We start from the raw sequence: 7150 nt of genomic DNA, 5'->3' as shown, positions 1-7150 counted from the left end.
TATTATTAAAATAGTAGTTATTCTACAAAAAAAGGATTAAAGTCAACATGATGTAAAACTTTTCTTCCCTAACTAAACATATTTCTGCGTGAAACGGCCCCTCGAGTGGAAAAAGTTGGGGTGTGTGTGTGTGGGGGGGGGGTGATTGGTTGTTTGATAATTGCTATTTTCACGTGAGTGACAGGTTGCTGGAGGCAAGGAACTGAAACTCATCTAGCTACACAAAGAAAAAAAAACATTACTAGCTATATATATCTGGGGACACTTTTGCTTTGTGGAAAGTCACGCAACACTCATCTAAATATCATACATGCACTGAATGGTGTGATTTTTTACCTCCCATCGACGGTAGGTCAGCAGGAACAGGGACAAGGGTATGGCGGTACCGGACATGGCATGCGTGGAGGGCATACTGTACTCCGAGTTGTAGAACATCTCCACCTTGACCACCGGAGGTGAGGCAGGTCTCGGCCACCGGATCACATCTTTCGTGCACTGGCCGAGATACATGACCAACACCCAGACCACGACCAGCCGGCGGCTCACATACGCGTCTACGTTCCACATGAAGAACGGGAAGAACGAGATATAGAACAGCTCGTTCCCTAGCTCAGTGCCAAGCGTGAACAGGTAGAAAAGAAACTTATTGTCGATTATGAACTCCCGCCCGAGGTCTCCGGTGAGAGAGTTTCTGCGCAACGGCTTCACCGCGGATCCCTGAGCCTCGATCCCGTCTTTATCCAGGACCTGCCCGTTTTCTCCTGCAGCGCCGTTCCCTCTGCCGCTCTCTGGTCTACGGCGGGTGGCATCCCCGCCTCCGTTCTGAACATCCCCGTGGCGAGCGCTTGGTGCCCCGTTACGAAGTCTGTCACGAGGTTCGGTCTCGCGTACCCCACAAATCCGCTGGAAGCGCGCGACGTGCTGAGGATCCTGCAAATAGTCCATGAGCCGCACGAATCCCGCTTTCAACCCGCCTGCCATGTCTAGCGACAAACTGCCTAAGTTGAACCCACCCGGTAAGACCGGGAGAAACTGGACCTAACTTACTGAGAATGAACCGTGCTGTGGGTTATTAAACCATCCCCTCCATTTCTGTCATTATAGCAACAAAACGCCCAATTTAAGACAAATAGACTTATAGCAACGTATGAGGTTATATCTAGACATACGAAGAAAAAATTAACCCCAAAAAATCCAACGTTAGTTGCAGCGGTTTACAACCCGACCTCTACGCCGTATCCGGTTAATGACAGATCTGCGCGACCCGACCACAAGTTAAAATGGGAGAGGCTTAGCAGCCCGGACATTGTCTGTGATTGGTCGGTCTAAGTACCATGTGTCTAAATAATACTATTAATATTTTAACACGTCATTGTTTGATATTAATCCAACTGCTATAAAATATAATTATTTACTTTATACACGTTTAAAATGTTACCCAACCCGCCCCTGAAACATCATAGAGCCAGCATTGTCACGTGGTAGCTGTTACTTTTCACAGCGCTGTGGATTTATTGGTCAATCAACATGAGTTCATTATTAAGAAGGAATGTGTGGCCTGATTTATAATTACATGCTTACGTCGTAATAATCCTTTTATATTTTTAAACCACAAAGCTTTTAGAGTGAAAACGTTTTTATATTTAAACACAGCTCAATGGTTTCTAATGCCACAAAGCAGACCACGCGGTGTCTAGCCTGGTGTTCCGGAATATTTGGTCTGTCTGAGATTTTTTGACACTGGGCGGAGCTTACATGAATATTCATGAGATTTTCTTTTCGGAGTTCAAAAGCGCCACCAAATTTATTAGTGCTCTTTGGATCACAGAAACTGTTTTCGGTAACATCATTTAATGTTAGCTTCGATCTAATTTAAGCTTTTTTTTTATTATTCATTCATTTAGATACATAGATAAAGGTTTCTAGAAAAAAGCCTTAAAAACTTTATCTTTCTGTGAATCTTTAATGACATGTAATTCTCAATTTAATTATTTTAGTTTGTAAAGCCATTTTTATTATTTTTTTCTGATCTTTTTTGTTGTTGTTGTTTGTTTCTGCTTTGTTTTTTGTTGTTATAATTGTCTACCACTTTTATGTTGACAGCTGTATTATTCTGTGTACTATTCTTGATTTTTGAGCATTAATAAATAATAATAAAAAAAAAAATGTATACAGTGTATACCGTCGTCTCCCATCATCACTGTGACTCTGTAGCAGCTGCACATGCTGGAGGAACAATTTTTATCTGCATATATTTATTTACACAGATAAACAGAAAGGACTTAGTGAAACATTCAATATTATATTTTATTTGATTGCCATGAAAATAGACAATTCTCATATGCTCCTTTTAAATCTTTTGGCAAAATAGCACTAAATTCTCTGAGCAAAAGTGTTCTCTTTGAAACAAAAAAAAACTCCATTTCAAAATAAACTGGATATTTGTGTCTATGCTTTGAAATGTCCAAAAGATAGCACTTTGAATTTAGGTTTCAGTAAATTACATTCAGATTTTGAAAAAATTACAATACACATACAAATGCGCATAAACAAACACACAAAATATTAATAACTAGAGTATTATTAACCATACCAAAATATTTTTGTACAACTTTTCCTGTTAGAAAACTTTATGTAACCAAAATATGTGAGACATGTACAGCAATATGAGACAAGAACAGGATCGTCTGAGGTTCTGTAGGAGAAAGAATGGAGGAATTTACACTACATTGAGCATTTATACCTTTTTTTCCCTATAAGTTAAACCATGGTCTGTGGAGTGAATCTAGGACATTGTTATAAGATATTCGGACACCAACATAGCTAGGGTTTTTAGATCCAAAGATTAGAGAGCCAGAAATGTAGAAAATCCCTTTGTGTGTAAAAGGAGGCATTGGTAACTCTGCATACTGGCCAGACAAACTGGACAGACAACCTAAATTTGTAAAAAGAACAAATGAGAGTAAAACACCGTTATAAACTGTAGTGCAGTTGATAGCAATGAACCAAAGAAATCTATGTAGCTGATAATTCATCGCCATAACACTAGATGGCAGAGTTACCATGAGTAACAGTTTCTGCCAAAAGCCTTTAAAAGTCTGTATGCAATGTTAGTAGCAAGTAGCAAATGCAGTAAATTGTTTTTTCACAATGTGAAAGCTGCATGTCACTACACTCCCAGAAAAAAGGTACAAAGCTGCCATTGGGCTGGTACATAGTATCTTAAATGTGCATATTAGTGCTTAAAAAGTACCTTAAAATAACATATTAGTACATTTTGAAAGGGACTGCCTGATAGGTGACAGAAAAGTACCTTTTTTTTCTTTTTCTTTTTTTTTTTTTTTTTTTTTGCAGACTGCGAGACCCTGTTTAAACCAAAAACCAGAGGGCCTTTGAAAGAAATATTATTTTTCAATGCTCATTCGCCCTCATACATTTTCCTTTTTTTTTTTTTTTTTTTGATTTTGTAGGTAAGGAAACGTCTTGGTTGCACTTTATTTTACAGTACATGCACTTACATATACTTAAAGTGTACTTACAGTGTATTTGTCAAAGAAAGTTCTGATAATGCAAGGTAACTACATGGGGTAGGGGTAGGTTTAGGGTTAGTACCTAGTTATTACATAGTTATTGTAATTACCATAGTAAGTACATAGTATGTACATGAGGAACAGGACTGTAAAAATAAAGTGCTTTCAAAAGTCTTTTAAAAAATCATTACTAGTTCGACATCATTAGCCACTTACACAAAAAAAGTCAATTTCACTGCAACAAAGCTTTAATAAAATCACTCTATCCTAAAGAACAGCTGGGACTTTGACACTTAAAATTGTAATTTTCGTCTCTTTTTTTTTTCTTCTAAAAACATAAAATAACAACCACAAGGTGCATGGCTTCTTGTTTGCCTTTTTTATCCCTGAAAACAATGCTTAGGATTATAGCTCACTCAAGCAAATTTATGAAAACAAAATGTCTGTGGTCAAAGTTCATATCAACAGAGTGAGGCAGTGATAACAGGATGATATTTTTTTCCGGTTGGAAAAACACACCCTAATATGGATAACACCTGTCACATCAACAAACCTCAGAGTGCACGCTCACCAGCACAAGCTCAAATGCACACAAACCCGAATCCCCTTCTTCCTTAATGCTGGCTCCTGGAAATCAGTCGTAGACAGTTGGAATAATCCCCTGCATGTGCACGATGACATCTTATACTTTATCATCCAAATGGTAGAGGAGCATTGAAGCTCCATGATCAGGAGGGCATGGTGTGGCAGCTGCCCAGGCCACAGATGCATGAGGCTGGGGAAGATGAATACGGCAGCAGCTTGTACTGCTGGAACTCCTTGAGCACCACCTTCAGTCTCTTCCGCCTCCACTCCGTCTCCTCTTCCTCTTCATATCTCTGTTTCTCTCTCTCCCTCTGGGCTTCGTCCAGGTGGATCTTGCGTAGCAGGTTATTGATGAGCACGGAGCGACGGAGGTAAGCCTCAGGGTCGTCTAGGAAACGCAGCTTCTGCAGAGACATGCGCAGGATGCAGCTGCGCTCCTCACGCAGGATCAGGTGCTGAGGAGAGACAGACAGGTGAGGAGAGACAGACAGGTGAGGAGAGACGGAGAGGTGAGGAGAGACGGACAGGTGAGGAGAGACAGAGACAGAGAGGTGAGGAGAGACAGACAGGTGAGGAGAGACAGTGAGGTGAGGAGAGACGGACAGGTGAGGAGAGACGGAGAGGTGAGGAGAGACAGAGACAGAGAGGTGAGGAGAGACAGAGAGGTGAGGAGAGACAGAAACAGAGAGGTGAGGAGAGACAGTTGGAAGATGTCAAATGTGAAGACAGGAGCAGACGGGATGTTTACATGAAATGGACAACTGCCTAGATAATCTATCTACCTATCTATATATCTATTTGTCTGTCTGTCTATTTATCTATCTATCTATCTATCTGTCTGTCTATCTATCTATCTATCTATCTATCTATCTGTCTGTCTGTCTGTCTGTCTGTCTGTCTGTCTGTCTGTCTGTCTATCTATCTATCTATCTATCTATCTATCTATCTATCTATCTATCTATCTATCTATCTATCTATCTATTTGTCTGTCTGTCTATCTATCTATCTATCTATCTATCTATCTATCTATCTATCTATCTATCTATCTATCTATCTATCTGTCTATTTGTCTGTCTGTCTATCTATCTATCTATCTATCTATCTATCTATCTGTCTATCTATCTATCTGTCTATTTGTCTGTCTGTCTATCTGTCTATCTATCTATCTGTCTGTCTGTCTGTCTGTCTGTATATCTATCTATCTATCTATCTGTCTGTCTGTCTGTCTGTCTGTCTGTCTGTCTAGAAACTTAGAAACTTTTTCTAAACTTTTTTCAAATCTTTCAAACAAGGCTCTGTAAAGCCAATTTAATGTTTAATAATAATTATAATAATAATTCATTACATTTATATAACGCTTTTCTAGGCACTCAAAGCGCTTTACATTGTATAGTGTCCCCATCACTACACTGGGGCACTAGGGCCCACACAGACCACAGTGTGAGCACCCCCTGCTGGCCTCACTAGTACCTCTTCCAGCAGCAACCTAGTTTTCTCAGGTCGTCTACCATCCAGGTACTGACCAGGCTCAGCCCTGCTTAGCTTCAGTGGGAAACTGGTCTTGGACTCCAGGGTGATATGGCTTCCGAGTTTATACATTATCGCAATTAAGCACATTTCAAATGCCACTCACTTTTTGTAAATATCCATGTAGGCTTCCCCGAACATCCTCCTCTTCCGCATATTTGCGCTTAAAGTAGGCGACTTTCGACGTTGTTGACCGTTGAGGGCAGTCTTAGAGGAAAGACCCTGCAGACGAGCACACAGGGATTTTATGAAATCCATGGCTTTGCAAATGGATGTAAATTGGATTTTTACAAATGTAACATCTCTTTTTTTCAATCTCTTACTGTGAAAGATGATTCAACAAACAATTCCATCAGTGTAATAGTGTTTCTAACACTATACCATGGGTAAAGTGGATTAGACTTCAGGTAGTGTTATGTAACAAGGCCTGTGTGTTGTGTGTATTAATTACCTGAAAACTGCTTCACGCAAACACAATCACACACCTCTCTGACAAATCCCCTATTCACCTGAGACGCTTTCCTCTGGCTCACACACATTGCCTAATGGTTTCTAGTCATAGAAAGAAAGAGACAGTATCGTTTACTAAATCTTATTGTTTACTTTCCGATTAAGGTTAGAATTATACTGGTGTGAATGCTTGACAACTAGCCCCGATTACATACAGATATTCGTGTAGTTCTGTCTCAAAAACGCGAATACATATCGGGCAAGAACTGTTGTAGTAAATGTAACGACACCTGCAGGCAGCTGTGACGTGTGTAGTACAACGTCTTAATTCTAAAAGAAACGTGCCGCTTGCTCTGTCTGTCAACACAGCGGCGCGCAGTGCGCGTGGGTGGAAAGATTAGTGTGGGCTGCGTGTGAGTTTGCGCACTTATTCTCTCTCTCGAGAATAAGTCGAGAGAATAAATAGGCTATAAGACAAAAAAGTATTTTTCCTTTGTTAAAATTGGTTAAATTAAAAATACAATACGTTTTGGTGGCTGTATAGGCCTAGTTCAGTTCTAAATGTAAACGTCATTAAATGTAATCATTTTTAAAACATTTTAAGCAGGTCCAATTAACATGTTTGAACTAAAATCGGTTTGTTATTTTAATTGTACTGATAACATTGATGCTATATATATTGTGCATAAATTATTATTAATCTTTATATTACTCATAACTATAATGAATTATTCTTAATTATTATTATATTTAATTTAATTTTACTTTTATTTTTTTATTTAGTTAAAATTAACAGAAGCATAAACATTTACTTTATTTTATGAAATGACTTTATTTAGCCTATTTATTTTATAATAAATAAGGCAATTAAAACATTTATTAGATTTTTTTATAGATTTTCTTGCTAAAGGAGCACTCTGGATAAAATAGCAATTGAAGAGTTCAGATGCAAAAGCTTCTAAGTGCTGTCTTAAATTTTCATCTAAAATTTTCATTTTTATCAGGCTCCTATTTATGTCAGTTTTTGTTTCACATTAATGGCATAGAAAAGAACCTAT

The 7150-nt window shown here is 38.7% G+C and overlaps 1 long non-coding RNA gene and 1 pseudogene across 1 annotated transcript; both read right to left on the bottom strand.

Moving 5' to 3' along the window:
• Positions 1-236: 236 nt before the first annotated feature.
• On the bottom strand, positions 237-1294 carry LOC113068811 (sphingosine-1-phosphate phosphatase 1 pseudogene; annotated as a pseudogene).
• A 2415-nt stretch (positions 1295-3709) lies between these two features.
• LOC113068810 (uncharacterized) lies at positions 3710-6791 on the bottom strand. The gene is made up of 3 exons (XR_003279608.1): positions 6094-6791; positions 5749-5864; positions 3710-4570 (listed from the first exon to the last, which is right to left on the bottom strand). It is a non-coding gene; the product is annotated as an uncharacterized LOC113068810 (long non-coding RNA).
• Between the last annotated feature and the right edge of the window lie 359 nt (positions 6792-7150).

This window comes from Carassius auratus, unplaced genomic scaffold (assembly GCF_003368295.1).
Source record: "Carassius auratus strain Wakin unplaced genomic scaffold, ASM336829v1 scaf_tig00000127, whole genome shotgun sequence".
In the NCBI taxonomy this organism is placed as follows: domain Eukaryota; kingdom Metazoa; phylum Chordata; class Actinopteri; order Cypriniformes; family Cyprinidae; genus Carassius; species Carassius auratus.
Note: the sequence above shows the minus strand (reverse complement) of the source record. Positions and strands in the feature narration are given on the sequence as shown.